This window comes from Saccopteryx leptura, chromosome 3, assembly GCF_036850995.1.
Source record: "Saccopteryx leptura isolate mSacLep1 chromosome 3, mSacLep1_pri_phased_curated, whole genome shotgun sequence".
Lineage (NCBI taxonomy): Eukaryota > Metazoa > Chordata > Mammalia > Chiroptera > Emballonuridae > Saccopteryx > Saccopteryx leptura.
The window spans coordinates 238,004,576-238,021,958 of record NC_089505.1 but is presented as its reverse complement, the minus strand read 5'-3'; the positions used below and the strand labels follow the sequence as shown (position 1 = coordinate 238,021,958).

Sequence of the window (17,383 nt, the reverse complement as noted above, 5' to 3'; positions counted from 1 at the left end):
TATGTTCACCAAGTCCAAGTTGGCCCCAACGCCATGCAAAATCCCTGAAAAATGCAACCCAACCCCAGTTCAGTCTGTTAGAAGCTGCCACAAGGAGCAGGAATCCAGGAAAAGTCCACATTCAGAAAAAGTTTGCATGGCACTGGAATTGTTGTCACAATTCTATACTTTGCAGCTCACGTCCAAGTCCCAATGACCGCTGTTTCTAGCTGGTAATGATTCAGGTAGACTGGAAAAGCCATCTGCAGCATGTGTGGAGATGGAGCCTCTGTCCTCTGCCTGGAGAGATGAGACCAGAGTGCTTTTCCCTGGAGCTCTGCGACTGTGGCTTGGTAAAGAGAACCTTGGGATACACTAAGCTGGGTAGGAAAGGTAGATTCATAATAGAAGTTGGCAAAAGAGGGAAAGAGAGCTCTAAATTAGAAGTAGGTCCCAGCCTGAAATATGAGTGGGGCATTGATGTAGGAGGAATAAAGGAAACACTATATATTAAACAAAGCAGCAGAAAATAGGACTATCAATACCCACAATAGATATCTTCGAGGAAACAATAAAAAACCTGACTATTCAGGCTAGACATAGTTAAGTGGCCCTTGTGCAAATGAGATCAGTTTACCTGCTTCTTGGAAAAAATACCCTAGGCTCGTCCACAGTGTCATAGATTGGGCCGACGGCTCTGGGCACCTTCAGCCTTCAGTGGCAAACACCAGCATTCTGGGCAAGGTTAGGTCATAGGTGGATGGAGCAGGGCTGGAAGAGACTGAACCCTCCCTTAGAGGAGCGAGGGGAGAAGCCTACCTTCCAGTGTCCCTGTTTCCTCACAGCAGAGGCATGTAAGTCTGGCAGGCTTTAGCTCAATGACCTTCCTTTCCACTATTGAAGCAGGACCCAGATGGCATCCTATGAGACCCCTTTGGGGTGTTGGAACCTTTAAGGGTGTATTCTAAAATCTGGTAGTTCCCCTGATCTCTATTGGACTTTTTCTGCCTCTTGGTATCTAAAAGGCCATGCTCAGAAGATCTTGCTGAAGGGTTTGAGGATCCCCATCCGCCTATATAAATCTTTTCCATATATCTGGAGCTATTTGGAAAAAGACAAAACAGTGTTATTAGCTGGATCAAATAAAGAAGGTAGTAGTTTGCAGGAGAAAAAGATTTGGCATCTCCTGTTCACCAGCATTCAAAAGAAATTTAAAATTTTTTTAAGTAAAAAGCATGATATGGTAGACCCATAGGAGTTCCAGGATATGACTCCCCCCTTTTAATTTTTTTTTAAATTGACCTTAAAATATTTTCTGGGTATACTTTAATAATACCTTGACTTTAAAGATTGTAAGAATGACAAAATACAGTAAATGCTTTTACTCCATATGCAGGAGCGTTGTCAGTTTAACCAGTTTAGAAAATTCAATAATAGAACAGTGCATACAGATAATGAGCTATAACATGCTTAGCAGTCTCTCTTATTCTGACAGAGGTTACTATAAATCCAGAATATGTATCCACTGTAACGTGGACATAGGACTGTTTGCCAAATGAAGGTATATGAGTAACATCCATTTGCCAAAGTTGTCCTGGTATGGGTCCTTGAGGGTTAACTCCAAATGAAGGGGCAGTTTGTAGTATAGAACCCCTTGGACAGGATTTCTCAATCTGCCATGCTGCTTCCTGAGAAAGTTGAAACTGTTTACATAGGGCTGCAGCGTTCTGGTGATGCATAGTATGAGACTGAATTGCTCAATCTGTCATGGTTGCTCCAAATAATTTTCTTTTGGGTAGCTTGATCAATAAGGGCATTCCTAGGCCCTGGCCGGTTTGCTCAGTGGTAGAGCATCGGCCTGGTGTGCAGGAGTCCCGGTTCGATTCCCGGCCAGGGCACACAGGAGAAGCACCCATCTGCTTCTCCATCCCTCCCCCTCTTCCTCCCCTTTGTCTCTCTCCTCCCCTCCCACAGCCAAGGCTCCATTGGAGCAAAGGTGGTCCGAGTGCTGAGGATGGCTCTGCGGCCTCTGCCTCAGGTGCTAGAATGGCTCTGGTTGCAACAGAGCAACACCCTTGATGGGCAGAGCATCCCCCTCTGGTAGGCGTACCGGGTGGATCCCAGTCGGGCGCATGCAGGGAATCTGTCTGACTGCCTCCCCATTTCCAACTTTAGAAAGGTATAAAAAAAAAAAGGCATTCCCTTGTGCTAAAGTTCCAGGGAGTATGAAGTGAGCTCGAGTATGTCCTATAAAACATGGAGCTCTATGTTGACATGCAAGTCTTTGAAGGAGGAGGAACTGCTGAAATAGTTCATCAGCATTTGTCCCAAAGACAGCAGTCTTTATAGTGGAAACAACCATAAGTAAATATTTGCTGTCTGTTTATAGATTAAAGAGGGAATATAGCAAATGCTGAAAAGCCATGATCATGACATATAATTCTAGACTTTGAGCTGATTTTAAGTTGACAGTTTCAGTATAAAGTTGTCCATTGATTTGCAAGAGTGATTTGCTATTTAGTGGAAGTTTCCCAGAGCCATTGTTGTTGATCCTTTGAAAAAAGGAACAACAATAATTTTGAGGCTCAAAACCTATAAGCTGTAAGGGTTGCCTATGCCCCTTGATAATCCAGGAGGCAACAAAATCAAAATATGGAAGTGTATTCCATGGGCTATTAGATGGTTCAATGTGCCCAAGCTGTAGATGCTCTTGTACCAATTGAGCAGCTGCCCTAAATTTCTCCTGAGAAAGGGGCCATTGGTCTACCCACACAGGATTATCTGATTTCCAAATAATTGTGTCTGAACAATGCATTATTGAGGTAGCAGGAGCTACCAAGGCCCCTATGCTAAATTTTGATATCCTAATCCACACCTTCTGGTATTGGGTGCCATTCCTATGGGGGTGAGAATTCCTAGCTGTTCTCTTCCTAGTCCCTTGGTGGGCAAAAATCCCCGATCAAGCATCTGAGTACTGACTAAACCATTAGGACTGACAAGCAACGTTTCCACATTTTTCAAAACATCTCTGCCCCACAAATTAACTGGCCATCCTGGGAGCACATAAGGCTTAAAAAAATCCAGAATGACCTTCTTAATCTTCCCAATGTAGAAAACTAGAACTTTGTTGAGGGGATTTACTCTGACCTATACCTTGTAATTCTGTGGCTGCTGCATGAGTGGGCCAGGAAGGAGGCCAATGTAGCTTAGCAATAACAGATACATCAGCTCCAGTATTTAAAAGTCCTTTAAATTTATGCTCATATATTGTTAGTTACATTTCAGGGCGTTCCTGACCTATTTTTTTAAATCCAATTGGAAAAATCAGAGGAGCCAAATCACCAATTTGCTTGGGGCCCCTTTTTCAGGATGTGGCCTGAAAAGCAGAATTAGCATCCTTATACTATATTGTCAAATATATTCTCCCATTGTGTAGTTTGTCTTTTTATTCTGTTCTTATTGTCTTTAGCTCTGCAGAAGCTTTTTAGTTTGATAAAGTCACATTTGTTTATCCTGTCTTTTATTTCACTTGCCTGTGGAGACAAATCAGCAAATATATTGCTGCAAGAGATGTTAGAGAGCTTATTGCCTATGTTTTCTTCTAAGATGCTTATGGTTTCACGGCTTACATTTAAGTCTTTTATCAATTTTGAGTTTATTTTTGTGAATGGTGTAAGTTGGTAGTCTAGTTTCATTTTTTTGCAGGTAGATGTCCAATTTTCTCAACACCATTTGTTGAAGAGGCTGTCTTTACTCCAATGTATGCTCTTACCTCCTTTGTCAAATATCAGTTGTCCATAAAAGTGTGGTTTTATTTCTGGGTTCTCAGTTCTGTTCCATTGATCTATATGCCTGTTCTTATGCCAGTACCAGGCTGTTTTGAGTACAATGGCCTTATAATAAAACTTGATATCCGGAAGTGTGATATCTCCCACTTTATTCTTCCTCTTCAAGATTGCTGAGGCTATTCATGTTCTCTTTTGGTTCCATATAAATTTTTGAAATATGTGTTCTATATCTTTGAAGTATGTCATTGGTATTTTAATTGGTATTGCATTGAATTTATAAATTTCTTTAGGTAATATAGACATTTTAATGATATTTATTCTTCCTAACCATGAGCAAGAAATATGCCTCCACTTGTTTGTATCTTCCCTGATTTATTTTATCAATGTTTTATAATTTTGGGAGTACAAGTCTTTAATCTTCCTTTTGCTATATTCTTTTTCTCCTTTCATCTGTTTACAACAGGTCCCTTAGCATTTCTTTCAGCATTGGTTTGGTTGTAGTGAATTCCTTGAGTTGGGGGGGGGGGGGTTCTGTAAAGTTTTTTATTTCTCCTTCAATTTTAAATGATAGCATTGCTGGTTAAAGTAATCTTGGTTGTAGGTTCTTGTTCTGCATTACTTTGAATATTTCTTGCCATTCCCTTCTGGCCTCAAGTGTTTCTGTTGAGAAGTCAGAAGTCATCCTTATGGGGGCTCCTTTGTAGGTGATAGTCTTTTTTCTCTAGCAGCTTTTAATATTTTCTCTTTATCATTTAGCTTTGGTATTTTAATTATGATGTGTCTTGGTTTTTATTTCTTTGGGTTTCTCCTTAATGGAGTTCTCTGTGCTTTCTGAACATGTGAGATGTTTTCCTGCCTTAAAAAAACATGTGGAAGTTTTCAGCTATGATATGCTTGAACAAAGTCTCTATCCCTTGTTCTTTCTCTTCTTCTTCAGGAACCCCTATGATGCAGATGTTATTTCTCTTCATGTTGTCACAGAGCTCTCTAAGAGTTTCTTCAGACTTTTTGAGTCTCTTTTTTTTTTCTGCTCTGCTTCCATGCCTTTATTTATCATGTCCTCTAACTTGCTGATTCGATTCATTGCTTCATCCATCCTGCTTTTAATTCCTTCCATTGTGTTCTTTATTTCAGATATTGTATTTGTCATTTCTGACTGATTCTTTTTTATTATTTCAATGTCTTTTTTTATATTTGCTATCTTTTTATTTAAGTTTTTGTAATTACCATCTATTGTTGTTCTAATATCTTTGAGCATCCTAACAATTGTTATTTTAAACTCTGCATCTGGTAATTTGGTTATATCTATTTATTTAGGTCCTTTTCTGGGGATTTCTCTTGGTTCATTTGTGTTGCATTTCTCTGCCTCTGCATTTTCTCTGTGTAAATGAAGGTTTTGGCCCCTGGCATCCACTGGGTATGGCCTCTGTTCCCTAGGTATGGTCTGTCTGCAGGCCCGCCACCCCCTCTTCTGTTGCTGCCTAGGGCTTTTGGTTTGGGCATTGCCGGTGCCTGCCCACTGGGGCTGTTGCTGTGGTTTCCACCTCTCCTTCAATAGAGTGGCTGTGATCATGTGCTCGGGCTCACAAGCCTTGGTGGCCTTGGCCTTTGCCCCGCCCCCATGGGTGGCATTATGCTCAGTCCTGAGGGCACTGGCGAGCACCTTTGCTCAGCTGCGGGTCTCCACCTGTTTCCGGGTTTTCACCCCGCCCTTGCAGGAGGAGCCCGCTCATGGAATGGCTGATAGCCTTGGCTCTACTGGCTGGGCAGGACTGCATGCCCACACTCAGCTCAGTAGCAGAACTCCGCCTGATCTGGGCTTTTGGCTCCACCCTCGCAGGAGGAGCTGGTTCCCAAGTCAGGCCACAAGCCTTGGTTCCACGGGTGGGTCAAGGCTGTGCTCCTGTGCCCTTGCTCAAGGGCTGGTCTCCACCCCTTCTATGGTTCCCACCCTTCTCCCTCGGGATGGATTACAGTTTGCCGGCAGCTAGGCTTGACCACTTTTGCAGCCTACTGCTCCCCAGCCACGCAAGACTGAGCTCACACGTGAGCCCAGTGGCGGCCAGCAGGCTTCTGCCCCTGCCAACAGAACCACCTCTCTGTGTCCTGCAGCCACCTGATCCAGCGCACCCTCAGCCATTTGGGGTGCAGGTGCTGCAGCTCAAACCCTAAGACTCACTACTGTAGCCCCAAAAGCTCCTTCCTTCTTAACGACTCTGCTCTCATTGCCATGGGAGAGCTTGTTTGGCTGCTCTCCTGTTTCCCTTTGCTGGTATTGCTGTTTCCGGGGAAAATATTCACTTCAGATATGGGGAGTGACTCGACCCATGGGTTAGGATGGCTGTCTCCCAAAATGTTTCTCCCTGTGCCTCCTAGATTACACTCTCTTCCTGCTACTCTGGTATTCTCTTCTCTCTCCGTCCCCCGGAGCCCCGGGTGAGTGGTTGTGAGAGAAGTGTTCTGCACGGTCCCTTTAAGAAGAATCCTGGGTCTGAGAAATCAGACTCTTTCTCACAAACAGTATCCTGACTTGTTTCCAGCTAAATACTGTCCTTATGCCTCTTCTAGGCTCTGGGGCTGCAGGCTGGGGTTTTGTTCCTGGGGCTCAGGACCTCCCCCTCTCTGCTAAACTCACTTTCCGCCACGCGAGTGTCTCCCGGTTGCCATTTGCTCTGGGGAGCTGGGCAGCCCTCTCCACGTTTCTGCTTTTCCTACCAGTCTCGGTGTGGCTTCTTCAGTGTTCCTTGGTTGAAGTGTCCTCTTAGTTTCACCACTGATTTCTGAACATTAGTTTTACATCCTGCCATTTTACTTAATTTATTTATCAGGTCTAGTAATGTTTTGACTGATACTTTTGGGTTTTCTATGTACAGTATCATATCATCAGCAAATGTTAATGGTTTTACTTCTTCTTTTCCAATTTGGATGCCTTTAATTTGTCTTCTTGTCTGATTGTTGTGGCCAGGATTTCCAGAACTATGTTGAATAAGACTGATGAAAAGGAGTTCCCCTGCCTTTTTCCTGATCTTAAGGGGATTGCTTTTAATGTTTGCTTATTGAGTATGATGTTGGGTGTGGGTTTGTCCTAGATGGACTATATCATGTTGAGGTATGTTCCCTGTATTCCCACTTTGCTGAGAGTTTTGATCATAAATGAGTGCTAGCTTTTATCAAATAATTTTTTGCATCTATTGATATAATCATGTGATTTTTATCTTTCCTTTTATGTGATGAATCACATTTATTGATTTGCAAATATTGTATCAGCCTGTCTCTCCAGAACAAATCTCACTTGATCATGATGTATGATCTTTTTGATGTATTGCTGGATGTGGTTTGCTAATATTCTCTTGAGAATTTTAGCATCTATTCATGAGGTATATTGTTCTATAGTTTTCTTTCTTTGTAGTGTCTTTACATAGTTTTGGAATGAGGACAAACTTGCCTCATAAATGGAGCTTGGAAGATTTTTCTCCACTAAATTTTTTGAAATAGCTTGAGAAGAATAGATGTTAGTTCTTTTTAAAGTGTTTGGTAAAATTAGCCTATGAAGCCATCTGGTCTAAGCCTTTTGTTTGCTGGAAGTTTTTTGATAACTGTTTTAATTTCATTTGTTGTAATCAGCCTATTTAGGTTTTTTTGATTCTTTCTTATTGAGTTTTGGAAGATTTTATGTTTTTAGGAATTTATCCATTTCACCTAGTTTGTCCAAATTTTTTACATATAGAACTTCATAGTATTTTCTTTACAATTATTTGTATTTTGGCAGTGTCAATTGTTACTTCTCCACTTTTATTTCTAATTTATTTATTTGAGTCGTCTCTAGTTTTTTCTTGATGAGTCTGGTTAAAGGTTCATCAATATGTTTACCTTTTCAAAGAACCAGTTATTGGTTTCATTGATCATTTTTACTGTTTTATTTAGCCTCTATATCATTTATTTCCTCTCCGATCTTTATTATTTCCTTCCTTCTACTTCCTCTGGGCTTTATTTTTTTTTTATTCTAGTTATTTTAGGTGCAACATTAAGTCATTTATGTGAGCTCTTTCTGGCTTCTTAAGGTATGTCTGTAGTGCTATGAACTTCCCTCTCAAGACTGCTCAGGAGAATGTACCATAAGCACTTGAAAAGAATATATATTTTGCTGTTTTGGGGTAAAAGATTCTGAAGATATCAATTAAGCTCAGTTGATCTAGTGTGTCATTTAAGTATATTGTTTCTTTGTTAATTTTTCTGTCTGGAGAATCTATCCATTGATGTTAGTGAGCTATTAAAATTCTTACTATTACACTATTTCTGTTGATCTTGCCCTTTATGTCCATCGAAATCTGTTTTATAGATTAAGTACTGCTATATTAGATAAATAAATATTTACAATGGTTATATCCTCCTGTAGAATTGCTCCCTTTATCATTATGTAGTGACTTTTTTTATTCCTTATGACAGCCTTTGTTTTAAAGGCTATTTTCTCAGACATAAGTATTGTTACCTCAACGTTTTTTTTCATTTCCATTGCATGAAATACTGCCCTTCACTTTCAGTCTATGTGTATCTTTTGTTCTGAGATGGGTCTCTTGTAGACAGCATATACAGGTCTTGTCTTTTTATCCATGCTATTGTCCTATGCCTTTGATTGGAGAACTTAACCCATTTATATTTAAGGTTGTTATTGATATGTACTTGTGTATTGCCATTTTATTCTTTATATCTATAATCTTCTTTCTCTCAAAAATTTTCCCTTTGCCCTTTTTATAGCAGGCCCCTTAACATTTTTTGCAGTATTGGTTTGGTTGTAATGAATTCCTCGAGTCTTTCTTTATCTGGGATGCTTTTTATTTCTCCTTCAATTTGAAATAATAACCATGATAAATAATGTAGTCTTTGTTGTAGAGTTTTTTGTTTGTTTTTTGCATCACTTTGACTATTTATTGCCAATCTCTTCTGTACTCAAATGTTTCTGTTGAGAAGTCAGATGTCTTTCTTATGGGGATCCTCTCTAGGTAATTAACTGCTTTTCTCTTGCAGCTTTTAGTATTCTTTGTTTCTTAACTTTAACATTTTAATTATGATGTGTCTTTGTGTAGGCCTCCTTAGGTTTCTCTTTAATGAGACTCTCTGTGCTTCTTGAACTCGTGTGACTTTATCCTTTATCAATTTAAGAAAATTTTTAGCTATGACATCTTTAAACATGAAATCTATCCCTTGTTCATTTACTTCTCTTTCAGGAACCCTTATGATGTGGATGTTGTTTCTCTTCATGTTGTTACAGAGCTCTTTTAGAGTTTCCTCAGACTTTTTAAGTCTCTTCATTTTGCTGCTCTGCTTCTATGTTATTGTTTATCTCTAAATAGTTGATTCAATCCTCTGCTTCATCCACCTTGCTGTTGATTCCTTCTAGTTCAATCTTGGTTTCTGCATTTGTACAGTGGTACCTTGAGATACAAATTTAATTCATTCTGTAACCAAGCTCGTAAGTCAGTCAACTCATATACCAAACTGCCGATACTGAAACTGTGCACCAATGTGCCTAGTGGCAGCTTCCTGAATCACAACTCATATCTCAGAATTTTGCTCGAATCTCGAACAAAAATACGAACCGAGTTGCAGCTCATATCTTAAAAAATTTGTATGTTGGTCTGTTCATATCACAAGGTACCATTAGATTTGTCATTTCTGACTGGTTCTATTTTATGATTTCAATGTCCTTTTTGATGCTTGCTATCTCCCTATTTTGGTACTTATTATGACCATCCATTGTAGCTCTAAGGTTCTTGAGCACTCTAAAAATAATTATTTTAAATTCAGTATATGGTAGTGTGGTTACTTTACAATGTGTTCATAAAGTCAGAGTGCACTTTTGACTGGTCACAGGAAAGCAACAAAAGATGATAGAAATGTGAAATCTACATCAAAGAAAGAAAAACCTTCCCAGTTTCTGTAGGATGATGTGGCAGCATATGTGCATGTGCAGATGATGATGTAACACCATGTATACAGCAGAGCAGCCCACGGCCATGCCAGTCAAGATGTGGATGGTACAGAGGAAAGTTCAGTGTGTTCTGTGGCTCGCTAAATTTGAATCCGTGACCAAAGTGCAACGTGAATATTGGCATGTTTATAACAAAGCACCACCACATAGGAATAACATTATTCGGTGAGATAAGCAGTTAAAGGAAACCAGCAGTTTGGTGGAGAAACCCCGTACTGGTAGGACATCAGTCAGTGATGAGTCTGTAGAGGCTATACGAGATAGCTACCTAACGAGCCCTAAAAAATCTGTGTGTGAGCCCACATCAAACTGCACTGAATAGGCACGAAACTGGGTGAGTTTTCTTTTTATTTGGTGCAGATTTCACATTTTTATCATCTTTTGTTGCTTTCCTGTGACAGGTCAAAAGTGCACCATGACTTTATGGACACACTGTATTTCATTTAGTTCTTTTTCTTGGGATTTCTCTTGTTGATTCATTTGGGTCACATTTCTTTGTCTGCCTGTTTTTTCTGTGCATTAGGTAGCACTGTCTGACTTTGAAAGTTTTGTACTATCTTTATGAGGAAGAATGTCTTGGTGGTACTGACCTCCAGACCACCTATTTTCCTTGTTCTAGGAATGGTTCTTGAGGGTAGTATTTTTCCTCCTGTTGTATGTGAGTATTGAATGCAGTTAGTCTAATCCAGAGCCTAATCTCTTAGCAACTACTGGATACAAAAATTTTATTTCTCCCCAGCAAGGTGAGCAGCAGGTTCAGATTGATTGAGGCCAACAGTCCCCTCTGCAGAAGTTCTTACAGCTGGTGAAACCCTGGTTTCAGGTGTGAAGACTTAGCAAGTCTTCTCCTGAGGTGGACTGTGTCCCCCCTCCATGAACTAGTTAAGCCCCTTGACTTGACCCAATTATCAGCTCACAGGGACCTATATTTTATATGTCCATGCTCCAAGACTCTCTCCCTTCCCCCTGTGAAATCCAGCCCAGCAGATCAGGAGATACAGCACCCAGGCTGGCTAGCTGTGAAGTTCTACACTGTGCAATGCACACGAGCCACTCTGCTGGTGCTGAACACATAGAGCAAACTTGCCTCAGCAGGGCCAAATATGTGGAAACCTTCCTTAGGATACCACACTTGCAAGGTTTGTTAGGCCCTGAAATGATGCTCTTTGTAGCTGACCTCTGGATGTGTAAGCCCTGGGCCTCCCTGGAAGGGATTTGGCACAGACCAGTAGGAGACACTGCCTGTGACTGGCCCTCAGCAACCTTCTTAGATCTACAAGCAATCCAGTGTTTGGGGTTACATCGGCTGGGCCCAGGTGCACATGGAAATACCAAGCCATATGCTTAGGCTGGCTTGTACCCACACTGGGCCTGAGGGAAGGTTCACAAAAGACCAAGGTTTCCTGAGTCTCGCCTTCTGTGGTCTCTGTTTGCTGGGTGCTTATTGGGATGAGTCACTAAAAAAACTTCTGGTAGAGTCTAAAGCCTGAGGCAATTCAGGGATTAGGAAGGGTAGTAGGTGTGGCTCTTCCTCAGGTGTCAGTCTGTCTAGACTTTTTCATACATCTCAGTTGGGTATGGCTCCAGGATTCTAGTGGGAGTGGCCTCTGAGACCCAGAGGTGTGGTCTTCCCACAGTCATGACAGTTTTTACTGAGTTTCCTATGAGGCAGAAGCACCAACTGGGGTGCGTGCTGGGGAAAGCCCCAGCCTCAAAACCAGAAAACTGAGTCACTGATGCACTCCCTGCTTCTTGGCTTCTCAGAACAACCTTGTGTGCATGGGTGAGTCAAGAGAGACTTCTGAAGGTGGGGCAGTTGCTTTTCCCCAAGCTGATGCCACTCAGAGGGGACTGCTCCATCCAAGAAAGATGATGACTGCCATATTGGAGAATGACTCAGTATAGGGTTTCTGTTGGTTGTCCCCCAGCATGTCTCTCCCTGGGCCACCAACTTTATACTATCTTCACGCAACTCTAGTCCTCTCAGCTCTTCCTCCAAAGGAGCCCCGGGAAAGTGGCTGTGAACAAGATTTTTTGCACTGGCCCTTTAAGATGGAGCCTGTGTCTCCGAGAGCTCCAGTCTCTTTCTTGCAGAAAAAAAACCCTGTTCTTTTCACTGCCAAATGCTATGTGGTTGTCTCTTCTAGGCTCCAGGGTTCCAGATTGGGTTTCTGGGCCTGGGGATGAGGACCCACACCTCTGAGAGCCACCTTCATCTCAGTGAGAGTCCCTCTGGATTCTTAGCCGCTGATTGCTCCTGGAGTTAGGGAGCCGTCTCTGCATCTCCACCCTTCCTACCAGTCTCAGTGTGGCTTCTTCTATGATCCTTGGTTACAGACTCCTCTTTGTTTAGTCCAAAGTTTGTTTTTCAAGATAACTGTTCTTAAATTAATTTGTAAACCAATTTGGTCCTGGGAGGTGATAGTTGGAATGTCTGCCTCCTCTATCACCATCTTGGAATTCTGACCAGGCAGTTGTTAAAAAGAACAAATTACTCTGAGCTTACTTAAAAATGATTACTTTAACACTTCCTCTGCCGGAAACATGAATAGAGTTTTCTGTGATACTTAGAGTTAGAGCTCAACGGAGCTTTTGAAGGTAAAACCTATGATTGGGCCCTGAGGAGCTTTGATCTCTCAAGCTAGTCAATATTTCATCTCCAGCAATTATTTAATCACCATTTAGGTGTTCCTAATAGGCTCCAGCAGCAGTTTCTGCTCCTGGTAAACTGTGATTATCCATATTCACTGTCTCTCCACTTTTCACGTTAGTGGTTTGACCTGCAATCTTAGTTCTCTAACAAATTTTCAGTTTGTTTAGTTTTTTTTCTTGGAAAACAAACAAACAAACAAACATGATCCCAAACTTTTTGTATGTTAGACTGGAAACTAAGTCATTAAAGCCTACTTTTTAGATATTACAGAGTGGATATATTTATTAGGAAAAAGAGAACTTAATAATCATTGGATTCTTTCCCAAGTCTGATTATTTTTATAATTGTAACAAATTTTGCCACATATATTCAAGCAGTTGCAAAGCCATTAAATAGTTCTTTGATTTTACAGCTTTGAAGCAATATACAAAGAAGGTGGTGGCAAATTTTATATACACCATGAGGGTGATATCTGGGCCTCAGCTTATCAGTTCTGCTGTGGTGTAGAAAAAGTTGTTTCCTATCTATGGATATCACCTCCTTCACCTGTGGAATAAATTGCAATTTTACATGAATATTCTGTTATTCTAGAGGACGATTCTTGAAAGGATTCAGAGCAAAAATGTGCCTAGTTTTTACACCTAACCTTAGTTCTTATACATGAAATACTTTATTGGCATTAGCAAATAACTTGTTGTCAGCAGGGATCTGGGTACCCTATCTGGCCGTTTTCCATTTTCTAAATGGAAAGGGGAGGTCTTTCTGGTGCTCCCATTTATTTTAAACATAAGAAATATAGTTCCTGTGGTTCCTGATGGTTAACAGATCTCCTGAAAATTAGACAAACTGGACTCAGTTGGACAAGGTAGTTTTTGAATAGCTGACTAAGTGAAAGGGTGATAAAAGCTACAGACATTAAATACTGATTTTCAGCCCTTAATACTCAAATTACTGAATTTGTCAATAGATTCTGTTAGAACATGAAAAGTTCAGTCAGGCAGCTGGTTATTTAGGCTAATATGCTCCAAAAAGGTAGACATTTTTTGCTTCTATATTGATTTGAATATATTTTTCTATGAACTAAGCAAGTAGATTTTCTTTTATTACTGTGTAGGCACAGAATGGTTCTACTACTGGCCTGTATGAAATAAATTGACATTTCTTCTGTACTTTCATCTTCTAATTAATTCAAATATCATTTACTCAATATATCTGGCATGTCAGATACTATTTCAAAGTTTGAAAATAAAGGTATAAAAAATTATAGGCAAGTCTTCAAAGAATTTACAATTTTGTATGAGAAACATCCTAGTGAAGTTAGGTCTCTGAAAGTTACACAAGAGCTAGAGAAATTGATATGAGTCAACCTAAAGATGGTAAATAAAATCAGGAATGCAGATGAGCTCCACCAAAGAATGAAACCTGAGAATCTCTAATACTTAATTTTTAAAAGTTTAACGATTTTAGAGAGAGGAAAGAAGAGAGAGGAAGAGACAGAAGCATAATTTTGTTCCTGTATGTGCCCTGACCAGGGATCAGACTGGCAACTTCTGTGTATTGGGAAGATGCTCTACTAACTGAGCCAGACGGCTAGAGCTCCCCAATATTTAAAGAGTCACAGTGATAGAAAAAACTACTGAAAAGAAAAATTCAAAGAAGTAATTATAGAATTAAAATTTTGTCTTTGTTTGAATTCCATAATTTTGTCTTTGTTAAAACTCCAAGACAAAATTTGAGTGCAAGGAATTTATCTGGAATGATCCTAGGAAGTATCAGTAGATGAGAGAAGAAGTGAGACAGGGAAGAGGATAAGACCAGTAAAGGCTGATTTATGGAGTAGATTACAGTTGTGAGTGACTGAAGTTTAACTTTACTGTGGAACTCTGAGACCCAGGATAGATACGTGTTGTAAAATTGTCTTGCCTTTGGGGTGAAGTGGCTGAAGTATCTGTACAGCAATTACTGTGAAGTCATTGATTAGGGGTGATTCTTAAAGGTTGTTAATTCCCTGATACTATTGGCCTGTCACATGTTAATTGAGTGGGTTCCAGTAGTCAGAGAACCCTTAGGCAAAAGAGAATCTGGTGCTGGTAGTAATAAGTCTGGGCTGTCATGCATGGAAATGTTAAGTGTTTAAGAGTTGTGGATGGAACATTAATGGCACCTTTTATAGTTTAGTGCCATGGAGGTCATGGGAAGAGTTTCTGGGAGGCGGGAGTAATGAACAATGTCATAAAAGATGAACAAATCAAATAAGTCAAAGAAGAATTCAGAATGAATCATAAACAAAGTGGAGGATGCTAATAGAAATGGAAAAAAAAGTAGATATCATAAAGAGGAGATAGGGAATGAATAATTGATAAAGAGGTAGGAAGACATGGAATGAGTGTGTGAATATTTATAACTAAGAATTAAAAATGCACGGAAAGACAAATAAAATTATTGTTAAAAATAAAAATACCTTTTTATGTTTTAATTCCTATAACAGTATATTCAGGTGACTCTCCTTGAACTGCCAAGTCTGGCTTAAGCGCTACTTCTTTTCTTTTGAATGTATCTTTTGCTTATTTTATAATGAAGTTGACCACAGAGACTCCAAATTATTCATTTACTGTGTATGTGGATGGCATCAGGTAGAGACATTGGGGTTCCATTTGGTTCATTTGAAACATAAAGCTCTGAATTGCTTTGTGCCCACCAATCTTAGGATACATGAATAAAAACTAAACCAGCATCCTGGGGGGTAGAAACCTGGTCACACAGTGTCTATTGCAAACAGGTTAGTCACATCCTTGATGTTTTGTCCTGATACATTGACGAGCTGTTGCATTGCAGTCCACCATCAGAATACAGAATGACTTCTTTTTAGCAATTCCATTTTTCCTAAGCAGGCTCTAGATGGAGATATTCATCTACTGTTCTTTTGTTTTCTCAACAGTAGAGGTGAACAATATACTAAACAACAGATAAAGTAAATTAAAATTATTCCTCATGTTTAAGTCTCTTAAAGCCTCACAGAAATTATCTAGAGTATTATTGAAGGCAGATATGAAAAATTAGTTTGGATTGTTAATCTGGATAATTTATTAAAATGTGAGACTGCCGCATGTTACCTCTTTCCATATATGTACTTTTTCTAAATAAGGTACAAATCAATTGCTTATTTTATACAAAATAGATTTAATCAGAAATACAACGGGGTCCAAACATTTCCATTTATCTTTTAAAAATCTGCATTTTGTAAACAATAGGGACTAGCAAAGTCAGTACACACAGAGAGAGAATAAGCAAAATTTGCAAAGGTTTTCACATAGATTTTAACATTTAGGTAAGGCTAAAGGAACAATTTTGATTTTTATAATAGAATAATCTTGGGCATCTCTTTCCCAGTAAATGGGCTATTCTGCACCCTGAGTACATAAGTACATAAGAAGGGGAATGAATATGGATACCAGAGAGAGACATGGGGCGATGGAAGAACTAACTCTTGGCACATTGGATTAGCAGTAACCTCTCTGAGGTTCTATTTTCTGTGTTGTCAAACCAGGAAAATCTTCCCTACTGTATTCCTCTTGAGGACTAAGGTAAACACAAACGACATTGTGATGCAGGTGCGGCAGGGCAGAGGACTGCCAGGCAGCGGCGGACCGGCCTCTGCACAGTGCCGCAGGGACTCTGGCTGCTGCTCCTGCTCTATGCCATATGCACAGGGCTTCTTTGGCGCTGGCTCTCGGGAGGGAGCTGGGCCAGACGGCAGAACTGGGAGCTTGGGGCCTGCGATACACCCGGCCTGCCCGCGCCTCCTGGTTCTGGCCCTACAGCGGCGCCCACGCTTCCAGCTGCTCTTCAACTTCTCGGTCCCAGTTCCCTTAGGGGGAGGCCTCCTCACCCCGGAGCTCTGGGATGGCCTGAGCCAGCTCTCAGAGCCCTACAGCTGGCACAGCGTCCCCGGGGAAGTCATCGCCTCCACCCTGAACCTCCTGAACCGCTCGGGAAGCTGTTGGCCGCCTTGCACTCGGTGCGCCGTGGTGGTCAACAGGGGCATCTTGAAGGGTTCGGGCCAAGGCTGCTGCATCGACGCCCACGACTATATGTTTTCATGGCTCAACGGGGCTGTGATCAAAGGCTTTGAGGAGGATGTGGGCACCAAGACCTCCTTCTATGGCTTCACGGTGAACTCTATGAGGAACTTCCTCACCAGGTACAGGGACCAGGGTTTCCTGTCTGGGCCACAAGTACCAGATGTGCGCTATATCTTCATCCCTTCCAGCGCCCGTGACTATCTGATGCTGCAATCTGCTATTTTGGGTGTGCCTATCGCTGAGGGAACGTGCCACAGACCTATTTTGGACCAGATGCCCCTGCAGGGAAATTCAAGCCACTACACCCAAACTTCATCCACTACCTGATAGAGAGGTTTCTGAATTCAAACTTTATTGACAGAGGTGCTAAAGACATATACATGTTTGGTACCGGGGCCCTCATCCTACTGACACCTTTGCATACCTGTGACTAGCTTAATGCCTATGGATTTATCACAAAAAACTACTGGAAATTTTCTAACCACTAATTTGACCAAATAAAGGAGTCACTGAAATTTTACCTATTCTAAACCGTGATCTGCATCTTGAGGCCTGTTTGTGGAAAGGCTTGCACCAGGCTGTCATCATCCAGCTGTACCATCCCTGACTCCGACTGACCCCGATGTTCCTCGGCCCTCTGTCTTTGCAGAGCCTTGGCTTTCATCCTTTCAATGGCAGAAACCTCCTTCTTTTCCTTTTTTTTTAAACCTATGAAAGGAACTCCATTTCTGCTCTACTATCCCTTCACCTTAAAGGGGGGATGCAGAAAGTGGGTTCATGACTCTCACCAAATGTGAGCCATTAGGTATTGCATCTGACCCTTCTAAGAGATCTCCCCTAGACATTCCAGCCTTAGCCAGGGAAAAACAGACTGGCTTTGCTGCATTTGTTC

At 40.9% G+C, this 17,383-nt stretch overlaps 1 pseudogene; it reads left to right on the top strand.

Annotated features, from left to right (window-relative positions):
- LOC136398435 (alpha-N-acetylgalactosaminide alpha-2,6-sialyltransferase 2 pseudogene) overlaps nt 1-17,098 on the top strand; it is a 56,975-nt pseudogene extending 39,877 nt beyond the window's left edge.
- The last annotated feature ends 285 nt before the right edge of the window (nt 17,099-17,383 follow it).